Genomic DNA, 23,729 nt, shown 5'->3' on the forward strand with positions numbered 1-23,729 from the left:
AAAACAAATAAAAGTTTTATGTTTTGGTTTTTTGTTTTTGTTTTTGTTTTTTTAAAGAATCATTAGACTCATCTGTCTGTGCTAGCTACTTTCTACTCACTCTAAAATTTACCAAACTTTGTTAGTTTTTGGAGGTGTTCCCCAATTAATTTAAACATGGACGAAGTAAAAAGACCACCAGACTTGAAACATCCCAATATCAGACACTTAGAAGGTACTTAATAATCTTCGTCACTTGCTTCATTTCCAGCTTATATAAATGTGAACTGCCCTCTCATGCATCACAGCATTTTCCAAATTACTGTCGAGCTCACTCTTCACTTCTTATGACCCACATTTCTTCCTCATGTACTTGAATCCCCTGGCTCAAATCTTCCCAGATTATCCCCTTCTAAATCCTCATTTCTGACCATGGTTTCTGATTATTCTCTCTGACTTACTTAATTCTTCTCCATGGTCAGTTCTGGGCTCTTTTCTGTCTTCTGATTTTAGCATGAGGTCCCAGCCTCAGGAAGTTTTATCTACAGAGTAAAAGAGAAAATTTCTACTGCAAATGAGAAGGAAAATTTGGATAAAGAAGACTCTTTAAGTAATGTAGTCAGCACTACTTGCCCTCAAAGAGGCTAGTGAAAAGTGTTAGCAGGTTTGATTACTGAAGCAAGAGATGGGGCTACATAAGAGTCAGAAAGGATAGTAAATACTTCACAATAAATACTAGATTCAAAGGCACCGGCTGATGTTGCACATCACTATGGACCACTATAGTCTTTCCAGCTCAAGAAATCTCAGAGCAATGGTGACAATGTCAAACTTATAACCCCTACAGAATTTGGCAATATCCAACAAATATGTACAAGCATTCACCTTGACCTTCAACTCCCCCCCCCATTTACCCTGAGTATGTATTTCAAATAATACAAAGGACTATATTCACCATGTAAATTGTTGCAGCATTATTTGACTTTTCAAAATGTTAATTTGAAAACCACCTAAGCATCTAAAATAGGCAGACTAGTGGCGTAAACTGTTACCTACATATTTTGGAGTAGCATGAAACTGTGGAACAGATTTCCAGAAGATATTGCAAAGTTTTTTTTTTTTTAAGCAAAATGAAAAATATCATATGTATATACTACCTTTTGGTAAAATATAAAGAGACATAAGAAAACATGCATATATCTTCTTATCTTGACCAAGAGAAACACAGAAAGGATAAACTAAAAAAAAAATTATGTTAGTTATCAACAAAGGGTTGGTAGGAACGAGACAGTATGGGTATGAAAGTGACCTTTCAGTATACCTTTTTGTACAATTTATACTTTTAGGAACTTTTTAATGGTCTTAAAATTCAAAAAATAAAATTAAAGTATTGAAAATATGATGGGAGAATCTAAAGCCAAAAGCAAACTGAAACAGAGGAATCTTGTTGTGTTTCAAATGAATGCCATAACCATACTGAAGAAGAAAAACAGAGAACTCATCTAAGTAACTTATAAACAAGATATGTCAACACAAATTCTCAGTCTTGGATGAGATGGGAAATGAGAATGGCAAAGAAACACTAATCACTTTTTAGTAGATTTTTGTATAAGGTATAGGCAAAGCTCTTCTGAAATAATTTTAGATAGTCTATAGAACTGAGCAAATTAGAAAATGTGTTGATGTAAATGGGAAGAAGGGAAAAGCATAAAAAATGGTTGTAGGGAGTAAGAAAGAAACTTCTGAGGACAGTTTGGATTTAGAGGTTTTGTTATAAATTCATGATTTCTAAAATATGCACATGTAAGGAGTTTGGAGAAACATGGCAGAGTGAGAGACGTCCCCAGATCTCTCCCCTTGAAACAACAATAAGATGAGCATCTAAAACTCAACAAAAAATATCCAAACTACACACAAGTACGTCTGAGCACATAAGACCTACCACAAGTCAGAACCCCAGGAGGCTGGGGGTGGACTGAGAGAAGCAAAGAAGCTGCTTCTCACAGCAGGAGCTCTTTGTAGGAGGAGAGAGAGGAGAAAAGGTGCATCGAGTTCCCTGAACAGGCCTGCCTGGGAAAGCTGTGAGCTCCACGCAGCTGGTGACAGGGCCCAGTCATCAGAACATAGAGCAGAGAAGCAGGCACAGCAGAGATTGATTTTACCAGCCATGATTGCAAAACCAAGGCTTAGCCTGGGCCTCCACCCTCAACCAAGAGGGCCCCTCCTCCCATATCCTCTAACCAAACACAGTGGATCCCCAGGGGAATCTGAGCAAATGCTGCTGAGATGTCGCTAACACTGAAAGAAACTGAAACTGAGAGTAGCAAGCACAATTAAACATCTATAATTTTAAAAGGCACTATTAAGGCTTTATACAAAGCAGGATCCAAGACACTTAGATGCCACCTACTGAAAACCAAAAGATAAGTGCCTTCTTTGCAACAGGCTAAAGAGAGACCTTTATATAATAAATCTTCTTTCAGGAAAAAAAGCTGAATACATTTCCATTAATGCCCAGGCCAAAAAAAAAAAAAATAGGCCATTAAACACCATGAACGATCAAGGTCACAAGGCATCTCAGAAAGAAAGAGAAAAATCTCCAGAAAATAAACATACAGACATAGATATATGTAACTTAAATGACAGAGAATTCAGGATAGTACTTCTGAAAAAACTCAGCGAGTTATGAAACAACTCATACCAACAATTTCAGGAATTGAAAAAATACTTAGATGAGCAGAGCAAGGAGATTGAAACCCTCAAAAAGAACAGAATAGATCTTCTGGAGACAAAAAAAACACACTACAAGAGTTAAAAAATGAAATAGCAAGCGTGCAAAATAAAATCGACCAAATGGAGGAAAGGATCAGTGATACCTAAGACAGAAATCTAGAAATAAATGCTGGAGCTTGGAATTCTAGAAGTCAACAGAACACCCAAAGACTCAACCCCAAAAGGCCTTCATCAAGACACATTGTATTAAAATTATCGAAAATCAACAACAAAGAAAGAATTCCCAGGGAAGCCAGGGAAAAGAAGATGGTAACTTATAAAGGAAAACCCATTAGATTGTTGTAGGACTTTTCAGCAAAATCTTACAAGCAAGAAGGAGTGAAATCAAATATTTAAACTATTAAGTGAAAGAAACTACCAGCCAAAAGTAATATATCCAGCTAAGCTCTCTTTTAGATGTGAAGGAGAAATAAAGAAGTTTCCAGACATAAAAATACTGACAAAATCTCCACTATGAGACCGACATTACAAGAAATACTGAAAGGGGTCAGCTCACCTAAAACAAAATGACCAAAAAAAAAAAAAAAACATAATTAGGAATAAGGCAACTAGCAGGCAGATAGAAGCAGAGGAGTGTAACCCTTCCTAAGCACAGAACATTATAAGCTTAAACAATAAGAAGAGAATTGCTATAGCAAGATAGTAATGAACATTCAGCATACATAGGAACAAATTGAGACAATGATGACTGAAAAGGGGAGGATTCAAAGATCCAAATTCACAAAGGGGAATGGAGATAAGGCACATGCAGAAGAAAATGGATTATGGTATATATATACACACACACACACACACACACACACACACACGCACCCCTATCCTTTACATATTCATAATGGTAACCACATGCTAAAGATTCAGAACCAAAGTATATAACATAAAAGAAGAAAGACCAGAGGGAAAACCCACAAAATGCAACCTAAATACAGAAAACAGACACACAGAGTAAAGGAAACAATGGAAACAGCTACCAGAAAGCAAAAGATAAAATGGCTATAAGAAGGCCTCATATTTTAATAATTGCCCTAAATGTAAATGAACTGAACTCACAAATAAAAAGGAACAGAGTTGCAGATTAGATTAAAAAAAAAAAGTCAACCATATGCTGCCTCCAGGAGATATATCTCAGCTCCAAAGACAAATATTGACTCAAAGTGAAAGAATGGGAAATGATATTTCAAGCAAATGGCATTCAGAGAAAGGCAGGAGTAGTGGTACTAATATCAGAGAAAATAGACTTCAAAATAAAAAAGGTAAAGAAAGATACTGAGGAACACTTCATAATAATAAAGAGAATCAAGCACCGAGAAGACATAACACCTACTAATATCTATGTCCCAATTAGGGAGCCCTGAAATATGTAAAGCAATTACTAACAGAACTAAAGGGAGAAACAAACAAAAACACTATCATTGTAGGGGACCTAATTACACCACTGTCAGATATGGACAGATCATCCAAACAGAAAATTAGTAAGGAAATAATATCGTTAAATGATACATTAGACCAACTGAACATAATTGACATTTACAGAGTCTTCCATCCCAGAATAGCTGATTAGACATTCTTCTCTAGTGTACATGGAACATTCTCAAGGATTGACCCCATTACTGGGACACAGAGAAAGCCTCAACAAATATAAGAGGGTCGAAATCATACCAACCATATTCTCGGGTCATAACACTTTGAAACTGGAGATCAACTGTAAAAAGAGAGCAAGAAGAATCACAAACACATGGAGATTAAACAACATGTTACTGAAGAATAACTGAGTCAGGGGAAAAATAAAAAGAGAGATCAAAAGATACCTAGAAACGAATGATAATGATAATACAACATATCAAAACTTTTTGAACATGGCAAAAGTGATCGTAAGAGGAAGTTTCATATCATTACATGCTTATCTCCAAAAACAAAAATAAGCCCCAATAAACAAACTAATACTTCATCTTAAAAAACTGGAAAGGGAAGAACAAATGAAGCTTAAAGTTAGCAGGAGGAAAGAAATCAAAATTAGAGCAGAAATAAATAAAATTGAAAACACGGAAAAGAAAAACAATACAAAAAATATATGCAACAAAATCTGGTTCTTTGAGAAGGTTAATAAAATTGACAAAGCCCTGGCTAGACTCACTAATGAAAAAAGAGAAAAGACACAAATAAACAAAATCAGGAATGAAAGAGGGGAAATTACGACTGATGTCGCAGAAATACAAAGGATCATACAAGAATACTATGAAAAAGTATTCTTTTTATAGTATTTAATTTAATAACCTAGAAGAAATGGTCCAGTACTTAGAAAAATACAACTTTCCTAGACTGAGTCAAGAAGATCTGGAAAATCTAAATAGACCGATCAGCAGTATGGAAATGGAAACGATCACCAAAAAAGTAAAAGTCCAGGACCAGATGGCTTCGCCAGTGAATTCTACCAAACATTCAAAGATTTAATATCTATTCTCCTCAAACTCTTCCAAAAAATCGAAGAGGAGGCAATTCTTCCCAACTCATTTTATGAGGCCAGTATTACTCTGATACCAAAATCTGGTAAGGATAACAGAAAAAAAGAAAACTACAGACTAATATCTCTCATGAACACAGATGCAAAAATCATAAATAAAATACTAGTGAACAGAATACAGCAACATATTAAAAAGATTATGCACCACGATCAGGTGGGCTTCTTCCCAGGAGTACAGGGATGGTTCAACATATGCAAATTGATTAATGTGATACATCATATAAACAAATTAAAAAATAAAAATCACAGAATTATATCAATAGATGCAGAAAAGCCTTCGACAAGATACAGCATTCATTTATGATCAAAATACTTAACAACATTGGTATAGAAGGAAGTACCTTAACATAATAAAGGCCATGTATGACAATCTGTCAGCCAACATTGTATTTAATGGTGAAAAACTAAAAGCCTTTCCTCTAACATTAGGAACAAGGCAAGGCTGTCCACCATCACCACTGTTATTCAATATAACATTGAAGGTCCTAGCAAGGGCAATCAGGAAAGAGAAAATATAAATGGCTTTCAAACAGAAAACAAAGAAGCCAAACTGTCACTATTTGCAGATGACATGATTCTCTATATAGAAAACCCTAAAGTCTCCACAAGAGCACTACTAGAAACAATAGCAAATACAATAAAGTCTCTGGATACAAAATCAATGTTCAAAATTCCATAGCATTCTCTAATAATGAAGCATCAGAAAAAAAGTGGAAAAATTCCTTTTGCAATTGTTATAAAAAGAATAAAATACCTAGGAATAAATTTAATGAAACAAGTGAAGGACCTATATAATGAAAACTATAAGACCTTATTAAAAGAAATCAAAGAAGATACAAAGAAATGGAAAGATATTCCATGTTCTTGGATTGGAAGAATCAACATAGTTAAAATGACCATATTACCTAAAGCATTATACAGATTTAATACAATCCCCATCAAAATTCCATTGGCATTTTTTAAAGAAATAGAACAAAAAAATCATCATATTTGTATGGAAGCACAAAAGACCCCGAATTGCCAAAGCCATCCTTAGAAAAAAGAATGAAGCTGGAGGCATCACTTTGCCCAACTTCGAATTATACTACAAAGCAACAGTAATCAAAACAACATGGTATTGGCAGCAAAACAGACACACGGACCAGAGGAACAGAATCGAGAGTGCAGAAGTAAACCCATATTTATATGAGCAAATAATTTTACACAAAAAAGTCAAAAACATACAGTGGAGAAAGGAAGGTCTCTTCAATAAATGGTGCTAGGAAAACTGGAAGGCCACCTACAAAAGAATGAAACTAGACTGTTGCCTATCACCACACACCAAAATTAACTCAGAATGGATTAAGGACCTGAATATAAGACCGAATTGATAAAATGCATAGAAGAAAACATAGGAACTAAATTCAAGGACCTTGAACTTAAAGAGGATTTTATGAATTTGACTTCAAATGCAAGGGAAGTACAAGCTAAAATAAATCAATGGGGCTACATCAAACTAAAAAGCTTCTGCTCAGCAAAAGAAATCGTCAACAAGGTAAAGAGACAACCATCTGATTGGGAAAATATCCAAAATATAAGAAGAACTCATATGACTCAATAACAACAAAAAAAAAACAAATGATCCAATCAAAAAATGGGCAGAAGCCCTGAACAGACACTTCTCCCTAGAGGACATACAAATGGCCAACAAATATAGGAAAAGATGCTCAACATCACTATATATTAGGGAAATGTAAATCAAAAACACATTGAGATACCATCTCACACCTGTTAGAATGGCTATAATCAACAAGTAATAAGAAACGCTGGAGAGGATGCGGAGAACAAGGAACCCTCTTACTCTGCTGGTGGAGACTGCAAATTGGTACAGCCACTATGGGAAACAGTATGGAGTTTCCTCAAAAAACTAAGCATTGATCTACCATATGATCCAGCAATCCCTCTACTGGGTAATTACCCCAAAGACTTGAAAACCCATATTCGAAAAAGATATTTACACACCAATGTTCATAGCAGCATTATTCACAGTGGCCAGGACATGGGAACAACTGAAGTGTCCTACAACAGATGATTGTGAAGAAGCTGTGGTAGATATATACAAAGGATTATTCCTCAGCCATAAGAGATGAAATACTGCCATTTGTGACAATATGGATGGACCTCGAGATAATCACGCTAAGTGAAATAAGCCAGACAGAAAAAGTTGAAAATCACATGATATCACTTATATGTGGAATATAAATCTAAAAGCACCAAATAAATAGGGCAAACAGAGACTCATGGACATGAACAATAAACTAGTGGTTACCAGATGGTAGGGGGGAGGTGGGATGTAGACAGGGTAAAAATGGTCAAATATTTTGTGACAAAAAAAACCTAACTGTAGGAGATGAACACGCAGTATAAATATATATATATCTAATTTTTAAAGTGTACAGCTGAAACTTATTGGATTTCATTAACCAATGTCACCATAAAAATGATTAATTAATCAATCAATTGATTAAAAATTAATTAATTACTTAATTAAAATACATTCATGTATACATGTATGTGTTTGTATGTGTAGATGTGCATGCAGATATGTGTTCATATGTGTGTGTTTGCATATATATATGTCTATATGTGTATATAGATGCATGTATGTAACATGCTTGATTTTGATTTTCTTAAAGCAAAGACCCAAACCTTCCTCCTACATAGCAATGAGTAAAACTAGCTTCCAGATATTGGTCTTGAGTCTAGTGATCACCATTGAGAACACAGGTGTACATCATGTACCTCCAGATAATACCTGAGAAGGACACAATATCATATTTGCAGCATTCTGTCTGAGAATGTGAAACTAGATTCCAATTATAAGGAAACACACATACATACAAAATGAGGACCATCTTATTTAAAAGAATAGAGGAGGCTATGTTCTTTACAAATGTCAGTGTAGCAACACACAAAGAAAAGCTATGGAAATGTCCTGGACATGACCATTAAATGCTATATGTAATCCTGGCTTGGTCCTTAATTCATGGTGAGAAAATGCCACAAAAAGTTATTGATCCAACTTACAAAATTGGAATATGGAGAATAAATTAGATAAAAGCTTTGCATGAGTGTTAAATCTGTTAAAGTTAATAAGTTCATTGTGTTCATGTACAGGGATGTCCATATTTTTATGAAATAATAAAGTATTTAAGATTAAAGGAAAACAGTATATGCAAATTATTTTCTATTGGTTCAGAAAAATAAAGTATATCTAAATATATAGAGAGACAAGAAGAAGAAAAGGAAGAAGGAGGAGGAGGATGAAGAGAAGGAAGAGGGGGAGGAGAAGAAGAAGAAGAAGGAGGAGGAAAATAACATGAAAAACAAGAACAAGAAGAAGGAGGAGAAAGAGGAGATGTACAAACGACAATAAACAAATCTGGGTAATGGGTATATGGGCATTCTTTTAAATAATTAATTAATTAATTAATCAATTAAAAAGATTATTTAACCCTCTTTCCCTTCCCCCTCTCCTCTGGAAGAGAATATTTTTTTAAGGAATAAACAGTCATGATCAAATGAGTTTCAAAGATCAAAGCTGTGGGGTTAAAGGTTACTCCCCCATCTATTCATATTTTTAATAAATTTTGTTTATTAAAATTAGTTTTGAGTATACATTACATTGGTTAGACATCTATATTGTTCATTAAACGATTCACCCAATTGCTCCCTCCCTACCCTGGCCCTCCACTTAGCCATCATATTAATGCTAACAGCATTCCCTGTGCAGTGCTCCCCATCCTTGTGTCCAACTATCATCTACTAATTTGTACTTCTTTAATCCTTCACCCCATTCTCCCAGCCCCCCAAACCCCCTCCCCTCTGTCTGTCACCAAATTATCCACTATATTTGTGAGTCTGTTTTGTTTAGTTTGCTCTTTTTGTTCTTTAGATTCCACATATAAGTGAAATGATATGGTATTTATCTTTCTAGGTCTGACTTATTTCACTCAGCATAACCTCTAGGTCCATCCATGTCATTGCAAATGGTAGGATTTCATTTTTTTAATGGCTGAGTAATATTCCATTGTATATATGAACCATAATTTCTTTATCCAATCATCTGTTGATGAGCATTTAGGTTGCTTCCATATCTTGACTATTGTAAATTGTGCTGCCATGACTATTAAAGTGCATAGAGTTTTACAAATTATTGTTTTGGTTTTCTTTGGATAAATAACAAAGTGCAATTGCTGGGTCAAAAGGTACATCCGTTTTTAATTTTTTGAGAAACCTCCAGATTGTTTTCCATAGCAGCTGTACCAATTTGAAATCCCAGAAACAATGTATAAGGGTTCTCTTTTTCAGCATCCTCGTCAATACTTGCTGTATTTTGATTTATTGATGATAGCCATTCTGACAGGTGTGAGGTGATATCTTATAGTGGTTTAAATTTGTGTTTCTCTGATGATTAGCAACCTTGAGCATCTTTTCATATGTACGTTAGCCATCAGTATTTCCTCTTTGGAGAAATATCTGTTCAGGTCCTCTACCCATTTTTTAATTGTATTGTTTGTTTTTGTTGTTGTTGAGTTGTATAAGCTCTTCATAAATTTTGGACATTAACCCTTTATCAGATGTATCATTAGTGAATATCTTCTCCAATTGTCTTTTTGTTTTATTGATGGTTTCCTTTGCTGTACAAAATCTTTTTAGTTTGATGTAGTCCCATTTGTTTATTTTGTTGTTGTTGTTTCCCTTGCCCAAGGAGATATATCTGAAAAGAAATTCCTATTAGTAATATCAGAGAGTTTATTGACTATGTTTTCTTCTAAAAGTTTTATGGTTTGGGGTCTTGCATTTAAGTCTATTTTGAGTCTATTCTTGTATATGGTGTAAGAAGATGGTCCAGCTTCTTTTTCTTTGCATGTATCTGTCCAATTTCCCAACACCATTTATTGAATAGACTGCCTTTACTTCATTGTATATTTTTACCACCTTTGTCATATATTAAGTTAGCGTATAGACATGGATTTATTTCTGGGCTCTCTATAATGTTCCATTGATCAAGGTATCTGTTTTTATGGCAGTATCATGCTGTTTTGATTACTGTAGCCTTGTAGTATAGTTTGATATTAAGTAGTGTGATTCCTCCAACTTTGTTCTTCTTTCTCAAGATTTCCATGTCAATTTAGGATATCTTATGGCTCTATATAAATTTTTAGGATTGTTTCTTCTATCTTTCTCAAAAATGTCATTGGTATTTTGATAGGGATTGCATTGAATCTATATATTGCTTTGAGTAGTATGGCCATTTTAACAATGTTGATTCTTCTTACCCATGAACTGGGTATATGCTTCCATTTATTTGTATTATCTTCAATTTCTTTTTTCAATGACATAATTTTCTGAAAACAGATCTTCTACCTTCTTGGTTAATTTGATTCCAGATATTTTATAGTTTTCGACACAATTGTAAATGGAATTGTTTTCTTAATTTCTGAAAGTTCATCATTGGTGTATAAAAATGGCACTGCCCTCTGAATATTTATTTCGGAATCTGCTACATTGTTGGATTCTTTGATCAGTTCTAATAGTCTTTGGGTGGAATCTTTAAGGTTCTCTATATCATGTCTTTGGCAAATAATGTGTTTTACTTCTTACAATTCAGATGCCTTTTATTTCTCTTTCTTGTCTTATTGCTGTGGCTAAGATTTCCAATACACTGTTGAAGAGGAGTGGTGAAAGTGGGCATCCTTGTCTTATTCCTGATCTTAAGGAAAATGCTTTTAGCCTTTCCCCATTGAGAATGATGTTAGCTGCAGGTTTCTCATAAATGGCCTTTATTATATTGAGGTATGTTTCCTATATTCCCACTTTGCTGAGAGTTTTTATCATAAATGGATGCTGGATTTTGTGAACTGCTGTTTCTGCATCTATTGATATGATCATATGGTTTTTAACTTTCGATTTGTTAATGTGGTGTATCACATTAATTGATTTGCGAATATTGAACCAATTTTGCATCCCAGGAATAAATCCAACTTTTTCATGGTGTATGACATTTTTAATGTATTGCTAAATTCACTTTACTAATATTTTTATGAGAATTTTTGCATCAATATTCAAAAGAGTTATTGGCCTATAGTTTTCTTTTTCTGTAATGTCTTTGCCTGGTTTTGAAATCAAGGTAATTGTAGCCTCATAAAAAGAATTAGGGAGCATTTCCTCTTCTTGAATTTTTTGGAATAGTTTGAAAAAAATAGGTGATAATTATTTGAATGTTTGGTAAAATTCACCTTTAGAGCCATCTGAGTCCAGGACTTTTGTTTTTTGGGAAGTTTTTGATTACTGATTTGATGTAATTGGTGGTAATCATTCAGTTCAGATTTTTTATACCTTCTTCATTCAGTGTTGGGAGATTGTATGTTTCTAGAAATGTGTTCATTTCTTCCAGATTATCCAATTTGTTGGCTTATAATTGCTCATAGTATTTTCTTATGATCCATCGTATTTCTGTGGAGTCTGTAGTTTTATCTCCTCTTTCATTTCTGGTTTTATTTATTTGAGTTCTCTCTCTTTTGTCTTTCATAAGTCTGGCAAAGGTCTGTTGATTTTGTTTATCCTTTCAAAGAACCAGCTCTTGGTTTCATTACTCTTTTGTATTCTTTTTCTAGACTCTATTTCATTTATTTCCTCTCTGATCTTTATTATTTCCTTCCTTCTATTCACTTTGGACTTGTTTGCTGTTCTTTTTCTAGTTCTTTTAATTGTAAGGTTAAATCGTTTATTTGAGCTCTTCCTTGTTTCTTGAGGTAGGCCTGTATTGCTATGAATTTCTCTCTTAGGATTTCTTTTGCTGTGTCCCATAAATTTTGAGGCCTTGTGTTTTCATTTTCATTTGTCTCTAGATATCTTTGATTTCTTCCTTGATCTCATTAATAATCCATTCATTGTTTAGTATCATGTTATTTAGCCTCCATATGTTTGTGTATTTTCCAGTTTTTTTCTTGTAGTTGATTTCTTGTTTCACATCATTGTGATCAGAGAAGACGGTTGACATGATTTCAATCTTAAATTTATTGAGACTTGATTTGCATCCTAACATGTGGTCTATCCTGTAAAATGTTCCATGTGCACTTGAAAAGAGTGTATATTTTGCTGCTTTGGGGTAAAATTGTCTGAAAATATCTATTAAGTCCATCTGTTCTAGTGTATCTTTTAGATCCATTGTTTCCTTGTTGATTCTTTGCCTGAAAGATTTGTTCATTGATGTCAATGGGGTGTTAAAGTCTCCTACTATGAGTGTATTACTATTGACTTCTCCTTTTATGTCGGTCAATAATTGCTTTATATATGTAGGTGCATCTATATTGGGTGCATATATGTTTACTAGGGTTATGTCCTCGATTTATCAATCCCTTTATTATTATGTGATGCCCTTTTTTATTTCTTATAGCCTTTGTTTTAAAGTCTATTTTATCTGTTATAAGTTTTACTATCCCAGCTTTTTTTTTTCATTTCCATTTGCATGAAATATTTTTTTCCATCTCTTTACTTTCAGTCTGTGAATGTCGTTTGATCTGAAGTAGGTCTCTTGTAGACAGCATATGCATGGGTCTTGTTTTCTTATCCATTCGGTTACCCTATGTCTTTTGATTGGAGCATTTAATCCATTTACATTTAAAGTGATTACTGATAGATATATTGTTACTGTCATTTTATTATTCATATTTGTTATTTCTATTTTCTTTTTACCCCTTCTCTTTTTACAGAAAACCTTTTAACATTTCTTGTAACGCTGGCTTGTTGGTGATGTATTCCTTAAGCTTTTTCTGTCTAGGAAGCTCTTTATCTCACCTTCCATTTTAATCAAAAGCTTTGCTGGGTAGAGTATCCATGGTTGTAGATTCTGCTTTTTCGTTACTTTGAATATTTCTTGCCATTCACTTCTGGTCTGCAGTTTCCATTGAAAAGTCAGCAGACATTTTTATGGGAGTATCCTTGTAAGTAACCAGCTTCCTTTCTCTTGCTATTTTTAAAATTCTTTCTTTGTCTTTGATCTTTAGCATTTTAATTATGATGTGTCTTGGCGTAGGTCTGTTTGAATTCCTCTGGTTTGTCACTCTTTGCACTTCTTGAACTTGTACGTCTAATTCCTTTGCCAGGTTAGGGACGTTTTCTGTCATTATTTCTTCAAATAGAGTCTCAATCCCTTGCTCTCTCTCTTCCTCTTCAGGTACTCCTATGATTCTGATATTTTTATGCTTCATGTTGTCCAAGAGATCTCTTAAACTATCCTCATTTTTAAAAATTATTTTTTCTTTTTGTTGTTCTGATTGGATGTGTTCAGCTACCTTGTCTTCCAATTCACTGATTCGATCTCCTGCTTCATCCAATCTACTGTTGAATTCTTCTAGTGTATTCTTCATTTCAATTATTCTATTCCTCATTTCTGTCTGGTACGTTTTTATGGTTTCTATGTCCTTTTTAATGCTTACTATCTCTCTGTTAATAGATTGTGCTCATCTATTCTCCTCATAAGTTCATTGAGCATCTTTATAACCATTATTCTGAACTCTGTCTGTGGTAGGTTGCTTACCTCCATTTCATTTAGCTTATTTTCTGGAGTTTTCTCCAGTTGTTTCACTTGTGGCATGTTTCTTTGTTTTCTCATTTTATTAGCTTCTATGTTCATTTCTATGTGTCAGAAATATTTGTTTCATCTCTCAGCCTTGGCGAGATGGCCTAATGTGGAAGGTGTCCTGTGTGGCCCAGTGGTGCACTCTCCCTGATCCCTTGTACCGGAAGCTCTGGACGTGACCTTTGTATGGGTTGTGTGTGATCTTCTGTTGCCAAGCCTTTATTGTTGTTAGTAGGTTAGTGGGTGGGATTAACGTTCAGGCTGACTAATTGTGTGAATTGGCTGCACCCTCAGGATAAGAGTTGCTATGTGGGAGCTAAACCCACTGAGTGGGATTTGCTCTAGCAGGCTTGTGTATTTGTTGCAACCACTCTTTGTGTGTATCACTACTGGAGCTAGTCAGGAATTGCTCCATTGTGGTCTGGTGTCAGCCTCCAGATGCGTTGGTTTTGTGGCCCCTTGGGAGGGGCTCCCCCATAGGCCAAGGTCAGCCTCTGCTTTTGATTGCTCAGGGTTACCCAGTGAGAACTACAAATCGATCCGCTGATGGTTGTTTTCTATGCTGGATCTACAGTAAGTAGAAGAGACAACTCTGTAGGCAGCTCTCGGTTATCCCCCGTCCCTGACCAATGGCAGTTTAGTGGAGGGACCAGTGCTCTTCAAGGCCTGATACTGCCATCAGATGCCTGTAAGTCTCTGAAACTGGATGAGCTCTAGGTAATATACGTGTTGGATGGCACAAGGACCCTGGGAGTCTTCTGGGTCTATTAAGTAAATTTTCCCTGCCACTGCAGTGTCAGTTTACGTGCTGTCTCTGTGGCTCACTGTACAAGTTTCCACTCACAGCAATGTCAACTGCTGCCCACCCTGGGCCTAAATGCACTATCCCAGAGCAGGGGCAAATGCCTATCAATGTGCTGTGGGCACTATGTGTATTGGATAAGGCAAGAGCTCAAGGAGTCAAGGGCTGTTAAGCAAATACAGACCCTTGCAATCCACTGAAGAAATTTTGTAGCTCATACAGGCAGCAGTGGTCTGTCCACAACTGTTTTCTTCGAAATGCGCTCACTGCACTAGCCAAGGGTGTCGCTTGCACTAACTGCTCAACCACAGAGCCAAGCAGGGCACAAGAGGCTGCTTGTCAATGGGCTGCAAGCACTCTGTGGCTTGGATGAAGTGGGATCTCAGGGAGACAAGGTCCATTCGACCAATACAGCCTCGATTTTGCTGAAACTTCTGTGCCTGGGTGTTCCCACTGTAGACACAGATCACAGTGAGATCATCTGCTCTCAGGGGAGTTCCCATAGGCATCTGTGCTTCCCGGACACAATATTGCAACTCTTATAGGCAGCAAAATTCTGCCTGCCATTGAGTTCTATGCAGTGCCACCCTGTGCCAGCCAAAGTTTGTTGCCTGTATGGATTAGGAGATCAAGGGAGGGGAAGGGCCGGGCTGTGGCAGTTCACTGTCAATGGGGCCCCTGGGCAATTTGTGGGTAGGCTAGGGCGGGGTCTCAGAGAGACAATGGCAGTCAGATCAATTCATCCTCAGTCTTGCTGCAAATTTGGTAACTGTTGTGAGTTCCTACAGAAGACTCAGCTCACAACGAGACCAGCTGCTGTCTTGGACTAGCACACAGGTCCCCAATCTGCCCAAGTTCACTTTGGCAGCAGCAATCTGCCTGACCTTATCTCTGAAATGTGGCTCACAGCAACTGGCTGCTGTTGCTGGGATTAGAAACACTGCTCTCAGACCAGAGGGTCTGCATAGTCAAGCTGGTAAGGTCTGTAGATTGCCCAGTAGGGGGTGTGGACTAAGGCACAATGGTAGCTGCCTTTTCAGACGCCAGGCTTGGAGACCTTTTCAGAATAAATCTCATGCGAGCCTCTGACCCACCACCGGCATCCCGGGTGAGCGTCTGCAGGTCAGAAAGCCTTTGCACAGGTCCTTCAAAGGGACTTCTAGGGTTTCAGTCTCCTTCCATCTCACCTAGGTGGCCAGGATCCCCTTTAGTTTCTTCAGTCAGAATTATTGGAATCTCCTCTTCTCTGGGCTGGGATCCTGTGCTGGAGAGCCCCCAGATGATACCAGGAACCCCTTCTCTCTCAGGAGAGCCTCAGCAGCCTCGCTCTTCCTCCCAGCGATCCTCCACAACCTGCAGGTGCGGGTCCAGCCCTATTCACAACTTTGTCCTTCTTACAGGCTTCGATGTGGCTCCTTTATATTATCTGATGTAGGTGTTGTGATCAGCTGGACTTCAGGTGATTGATTCTCCACGTTGGTTATTTTATAGTTTGGTTGTAATTTCAATGCGGTCCTGGGAGAAGATGAACCCTGCTTTTACCTAGTCCACTATCTTCCTCTGAACCTTGGCATTCTTTGTATCATTCTTATTTTTGCCACTTTTCTAAAGTTTAACTAATTTCCAAATAAAGGAAACATAGAGAGAAATCTATGAAGATTTTTTTTTTTTGGCCACAGATTCTACTTACTAATAAATACTCTTTATAAACATTAATAGCCACCACCTGCTGTGTGACTGCTATGTACTAGACCTTAAACTAGGAATTTTACACATTTTGTTTTCATAGTCATAAAAACCATGTAATGCTGGCTCCTATTTTCTGCACTATTTTATTACCTTTGTATGATTTTCAATGTCTAGAACAACTATAGTTATTTATAGCTTTGCATTAAAAACTTAATCCTAATCTAACAGATATGTAGATGTGCCCCCAACCTATTAAATTAATAGAAGTATTGCAACTTATTATCTGATTATTCTTGATAAGCTCCAATAGATAACAATAAAGTGAGACTATTTTTCCCTTCTGCTGTCCACAACTTCTAAGCTTGTATCGAGCATTATTTTTTTCTAAATCTTCTATTTTAACAATACACATTGAAAACTCAAAGACAACCATGTTTTCTACTCATGGCTTTCTCTCTAATCTCCAGAAAGTTATTAGACACTGTATCAGTAGTACCTTGCATTTAATCATTCTATGGAAATGTTTCCCTTCAAAAATCAGAAGTTACACAATACCTCTTTCTAGCAAATTGCAAATGAAGCTGGTCATTTAAAAAGCTCAGCATGAATAACACATGAATAAATGTGCTGTCAGGAAAAGAGAAAGATAGAGCTAGGAGAAAACAAATATATTGTATGATCAATCTAGTTTCCTGCTTCTACACAGGAGTGCGACTTAATGAAAGAAATTTAAAAACCTCTAAGACAGGTCATTTCCTACTTCCATAGTTATCTTTGAGCCAGGCTGTAAGTATTATCAGTTAAAAAGCATTAATTTAGCTCTAAAAAGGCTTCCTTGGTTTATTATTGAGATCAAGTCAATTCCCTCCACTTTAACATAGGTTTTAAATAACTGATTAAGTAATTCATTATTAATGTAGATGATAATATAATTTATTATTTCACCACATAGCTATCACTCAGTGATCTGTGATAACTGTAGGAATGGATTCTCTAGTTTCAAAAATATTTTATTGTATTAGCAATAAGGATAATAATTTTAATTCTCTGACCCCATGAGACAGAAAACTTCAGATAAAATATACTGTGAAATAATAAACATTAGCATTCTGTCTACTGTGAGCTTTGCAACCATCTTCCTAGATGAAATAAGAGAAACAGAGAATTTTAGAACTGAGAGAAAACAAAAACGATTACCTCAACCCTTGGCCTTAAACATCAGGATGTTGAGTTCTAGAGAGGGATCATGATACCCTCTCTCAAAGCATAATGCCAGTTATTCCTCTATATGGGGCTAGAGTTGATCACCATCTCCTCTACTTCTTAATACCAAGAGTTTTGGCCCTCCAGCATTTACACTCCCTGTCCATCATGGAAATTATATTTTTCCTTACTTCATTATATATTTTTTATTCTAGTATGTTCTATTCTTTTTTTAAAAGGCTAGTGCAGACTCACTACATTAATTTTAATTTAAATGCACAAATGGACTGCAACCTACTAAGCCAGTGACAAGATCAAACTCAGATCTGCTTTTTCCACAGGAATTTTCCTAACCACATACTTCTCCTCCTTATTAGTCTTTACTCAATGCATGCTGTTAAAAAAATGAATGACAAATGAAATTATTGCGGGGAAAAACTACTTTAAAATGTTTTTTTTTTTTTTTCTAATCTTGGAATTCAGGAATTCCAAAGATATGATTTGTTCTCTGAGGCTGTCACTGTCACTTGTTAGGAATGGATGTGTGGACAACCAGCCACGGTCCCCTCCCATGGGAGGCTGCAGACTCCTCTGAGTAAAATCTCACAAGTGTAAGCCATGTCTACCCACCAGAGCAAATGATATAAATTGACTGTGCCATTCCCTGGAGAAAGGCACCAAGCCATCAGAATGCCATGCTAGCCTAAACCACAACTCCTTCATAGGACCAGATGTCCCTCCATTCTCTCCACTTGCTGATATGCTTCATAGCTCTGTTCTTTCTGACAGGCTTTTCTCACTGCCTGAACTAGTCTGTTCTCTATTTGTAACTAGGCAAAGACTCTATCATTATTTAAGACAACTTAGATTTCACCCTCTCTGTGACATCTTTCCCAATTTCTCTGAGAAATTAATTCTTCTATTTTCTTTCACAGTGACTGGCACTTGCAGGCTACATTATGATTTTTTTGTTGGCTGCCATTTAACCAAACTTCTAAGTCTTTGCCTAGAGGGGAGACATGGTATCTTATCTCCTACTCTCCCCTCTTCTTTCTTAAAACATCAGACATAAACCCCACACAATGCTCCCTGACTCAAAACTACACACTGTTCAAGAGATTTCTCATGAAGGATGATTAACCTCTGCCCAGAGAACACCATGTTGAAACCTGTGATGCAATACTGTTCTTTTACCTCAATTACCATAGAAAGCTTAAGACTCATTCTTGAGACTCATTTCCTCAAAGCTTGACTCATCCCCTAAACTGAACAAAACTCCCATCTTTCCTCAATACTCCAACCTGAGGACAGACTATGAGTTCCAGAAAGTAGAGTCCTCTCTATTTTTAATCTCTCTCTAAACATTCCTTACATCTTTTCTAACTGGAAGCTATCTCTCTCTGATGACTCTGTTTCTCTTACAATTCCCAATTGACAGCCAAGTTTTTCTCACACATATGGTACAAATAGCCTCTCACTCCTCATAGCTGCTCCCACACCATGTTTTCCCTTTCTCTCTAAGATTCCTGACCCCTCTGAAATATTCTATCAGACTGTAAGCCACCATTCTTCCTCCTTGTTGCAATTGTCTATTCTCCTCCTGGTTAATTCCTCTCATTCATTGAAGACTCTATCCCCTGGACCACTGTCTTTCTCTTCTATTACTCCCATCATGATGCTTGGTGATTTCAAAACCATGAACGATCCATCTAATACTCTGGCCTCTGAGTTCCTTTATCTTCTCATTGTCAATGAGTTGGTCTGACTCCTCATCAGCCACTCATCCCCAGTGATTTTCAAGCAGAATGACAATTTATTAATGAGTAATAAAATCAATTCTTAAAATCCATAAAATAGGACAGGCAATATCACAGTACATTTTCTATAGTAAGGGTAATAATTGTTTTATAAAACTTTGTTTCAATTATATACATGTGTACTGGGTAGAGGTATACAATATATCTTTCTAATGTGAGTCATGGTCAAAAAAAGTCTGAAAAACAGTGTTCTAACAGTACTAATTATTGCGCAATATTCTGAATTTCTATTTTAAGCATCTTACCCTCTAACCACCACATTCTGTCTTCTTACTCACTCTCTGTCATGTCTTAACTCTGACAATTCTTCAACCACACCACATCTTTCAGTCCATTAATTCTTCCCCTTTTCCTGTCCCTTCTTCATCTCACCACATAACCTTGCCTAGCTGGGAGTCCATAGTCAGCCATCCTGGCTGCTGCCTAGATGCTGAGATTCTCAAGGACAGAAACTATATCCTGGTTAACTTTGTTTCCCTGGCACCAACACTGCTGGCACAAACTAGGTATTCAGAACATCTTTGTTAAATTAGCAAAGCTGTTTAATTAATGAGACAGAGTCCTGCTGAGCAGGCTGATAAAAGCCTCCATCATTTGTGTTTAATTTTGTTTATCACTGGACCCACACATCAGTTAATCTTCTCCATCATTACTTCTCTAATTTCTGCTTTACGAAGTTTTATTTCCACAGTTTAATTCAATAGAGTCAAGAGGACAGGGAGAAATATACTCAGTTTTCCACTATGCCATGAGAAAAATTTCAGTGAGCAATCTCAACCATAAGTCTTTAATCATACACCTACACTGAGAGAAATAAAACCCTCAATGTCTGTCAAAAGATTAGTAAGTTTTTATATACAGTTCAAAGCTGTCAGGTATAGTTCATTAGAATAATAAATCTATTAAATCTTGAAAGGATTAACATCTCATTACCTCATCCTTGATATAATAATGAAAGTTTAGTATCTCAATAACTTAAATAATTTTTATCATGCAATGCATTCTCTCTACCTCTCCTCCACTCTCCCATAGTTTAGACTTTGTTATTAAATTTTTAAATAAGTTGAATATTATTATTTAAGAAGAGCATCAGAATGTCAATCTTGGTATGAGAGACTGTTGGAAGCCTAAGTTTTAAATGGCTCTTTACACTTAATCCATTTATGGTTTTACATGTTCTTTCCTTAATACTTTTACTTTTTAATTTAGTATTTATTCTTTTAAAGTTCAAACCAAGATGCAGAATATAGCACTAAAAGAAAGCACTAGATTAAGAGTCCAAAAGCTCCTAAATTAAGGTCTGGGTCTCCCACCATCACTTACTCACTAGGGAGCCTGGTCAGTTCCCTGCTTGGAATATTTCTCTGCCTCATTCAAAACTGAGTGCCAGCAGCTCCCCTCTGTGAGTCCCCTGATCACACTAGTCACGTGGACACTTCTATTTGCTCTCACTAAACCCTAAAATCACTTCTTTCCTTGTATTTATCACATTTTACTGCAATCTTTTTTTTTTTTTTTTTTTGCATTCATTTTACTGTCCGGCACAAAATAGATTCTCAATAATTATTTGTTGAATAAATAAAAATAAATGTATCTCTCCATATTGACTCTGGTACATAGTAGATATTCAATACATGTATTAATTTCATTAAAATATTGAGATATGAATTTGATTTCTATTCTAATTGAGTAATCTAGAACTCAGAATTGTTCCAAAACTCATTCCAGGCTATAGAGGTAATACGTCCTAGAGCATTTGATTTGAACATAGGTTTGGCCGGCTCCAAGCTGTCACACATTTCACTATATCCGCTGCCTCCTGTGTGAGTCAGATGCCTTGGGCATCTCCTTGGTGTCTGTCATCAGGGAATGCACAGATCATGGACTCATAGGAATGCCTCCAGGGGCACTAATTGCGCAGGTGAGTCACAAGAGCTGCTGAACTTGCTGCTGCTCCTCTTTAACAGAACAACTGACTACCGAGTGCAAATCCTTCCCTAGGTCATAACAGAATGTTCTCAAAAAGATGAGAGGACACTCTCTTCTCTTAGGAAGTGCCCACAGAGTGGACAAGGAAGAAAGAAAGATAGCAATGCATGCTCCTGGTAAGATTATCTCGCCATGGTTCCCTCCCAGAGGCATCAAAAGGAGAACAATTAATGACATTTATAATGATTTTCTGACTCTCACAGATGGGCTGCTCAATCATTGCTGCTGAAACCAGCATGGCCATTACACGTTTTTTAAAAAAGATAACATCATTTCATTTTACCTTATCAGGTAATTTTATATCTCACACAAAAAGGGTGTCTAAATCATAACAAACAGCTATAGAGGAGAAAAATGATCATGTCTCTCCACTGTGTCACTTTCTATTAATGAAGCCAATCTCCAAACAGATTGCAGACTCAGCTTGAGAAACTGTTGGTTCACCCAACTGAATGAGTTTCATGGTTTGTTTCATTTCATTCACCCCACTCAAACTGTCCTATCATATGATGCAAATTTGCCTAGCATGAGCATGGATGGGCATCTTGTCTTCAAAAATAACTCAGCTTCCTTCGGGTAGATTTTTCAAAGCCAAAATGTTTATTCCCCTTCAGGTGTAACTATTTAAGCTTTAGTAATTCCTGCATGCATCTTTTCTGAGTTTGTATGATGAGTTTTAATTAAGACATTTTGGAGTTTTTCCCTTTTTTCCAAACAGCATATCCCCAAGTCAACTATACATAAGGCAGTGAGACAGGACATCTTTCTGGTGTTGGCTTCATTCTTTCCACTTGCAAATAATACATGATGAGTCATTTTCTATGTAGCTAATTGTCTGTTCTCAAATAAACTTTGTGTGCTGGCAAAGTTTAGAAAAATCGAATAAGACCCGTTAGATAATCTACAAACTTGACCATAAGGATATTCCTTTTTTCTTTATCTTTACCCCCCCAAAAAAACCCTTTTACATCAAATAGTTTTATTTTTAATCTTAGTGTGTTTAAAATAGTTAATGTGGAGCTTCCAATTAAAGATGCTGGCATAAAGCATTTTTACTTCATTTCCTCCCTGAAAGCAACAGAAAACAACAAAAAGAATAAAAATAAAAATTGAAGAAAAAAATAATCCCTGTCAACATATGTATAAAGTGGTTAAGTATAAGTATATAAACCCAGTTGATAAAAATTTATTATTTTTTCTCTACCCAATGAAGTGGTAGAAAATTAATCTTATTGATTCTGATTTTCCTCAAACTTTCCCTTAGGCTATGTCCAAGTTCCAGATCTATGTACAGTACCAAAAAGATAAGTGCATTTTGTCTAAGAGAAGCCATCTAGAATTGGGTTTACACATACACAGAGGAAATTACTATGTCTGTGCCTCAGAGACCTTCAGCCATAGGTATACACAGATTGCTGTTGCAAGGGTGGCTCCTGCACCATTTGCACACTCCCTTCTGGCTCTCTCTGATATTTTCAAGTGATATCTAAGGACGTGGTTATGATGTCATTGCTTCTGGGCCACTCTGGGTCATAGAAGTTGTGGTCAGACCAGCCATTGCTGAGATGCACCATGCAGCATGCCCTCTTGGCAGTTAACCACTTTCCTCAACTCTCCATGGAATATGGGAGAACATTCCTTCTGTTCTTGCTGCCTCCAAAGCTCCTGGGTCTTGCTATCTGCCCAGGAGAAGGAGCAAGGCAGAGCAAGGCAAAAGAAGAGGGCACAGAGCCCCTTTCTCTAGGCAGCACAAACTCTTCACTCTCAGCTTCATCAATTTGCAACTCTTGGGAGAAATAGTTTCTAGTCTGGAGGCAGGGTGGGAGAGTGAGGAGAACATTTTCTGCCTTTCTTAATAATTTCTTCTAATGCTTTAGGCTTTTGGAACACAAAAGCCAGTCTCTCAGATAGAGATATATAATTTCTATTAATATGCAAATAATTTGCAATAACAATAAATAACAAAATTTTTCAAAGTTTATTCATATTATAATATCTTTATTTCCTTTTATGGCTGAATAATATTCCATTGTATGAATATATCATATTTTGTCCATTTATCAGTTGATGGGAATTTTTGTTGTTTTCCTCTTTTGGCTTTTGTGAATAATCGTGTTATGAACATGCATATACACATCTAGGAGTGGAATTGCTGGAGATCATATATTAAATTTAAAAAGCCAGACAAAAAAGGCTACTTATTGTATGATTCTATTTACATGAACTATCTAAGAATAGGCAAATCACTAGAGACAAAAAGCAGATTAGCAGTTGCTAGGTGCTGGGAGCAGGGTAAAATGAGTAGCAACT

General features: G+C 36.3%; 1 long non-coding RNA gene across 1 annotated transcript in view; it reads right to left on the reverse strand.

Moving 5' to 3' along the window:
* LOC111742156 overlaps nt 1-20,846 on the reverse strand; it is a 65,157-nt gene extending 44,311 nt beyond the window's left edge. Inside the window, exon 1 of the long non-coding RNA XR_002781219.1 lies at nt 20,754-20,846. This is a non-coding gene — a long non-coding RNA (uncharacterized LOC111742156). The remainder of the gene's footprint in view (nt 1-20,753) is intronic.
* Nucleotides 20,847-23,729: the final 2,883 nt, after the last annotated feature.

Source organism: Pteropus vampyrus, unplaced genomic scaffold, assembly GCF_000151845.1.
Source record: "Pteropus vampyrus isolate Shadow unplaced genomic scaffold, Pvam_2.0 Scaffold87, whole genome shotgun sequence".
In the NCBI taxonomy this organism is placed as follows: Eukaryota; Metazoa; Chordata; class Mammalia; order Chiroptera; family Pteropodidae; genus Pteropus; species Pteropus vampyrus.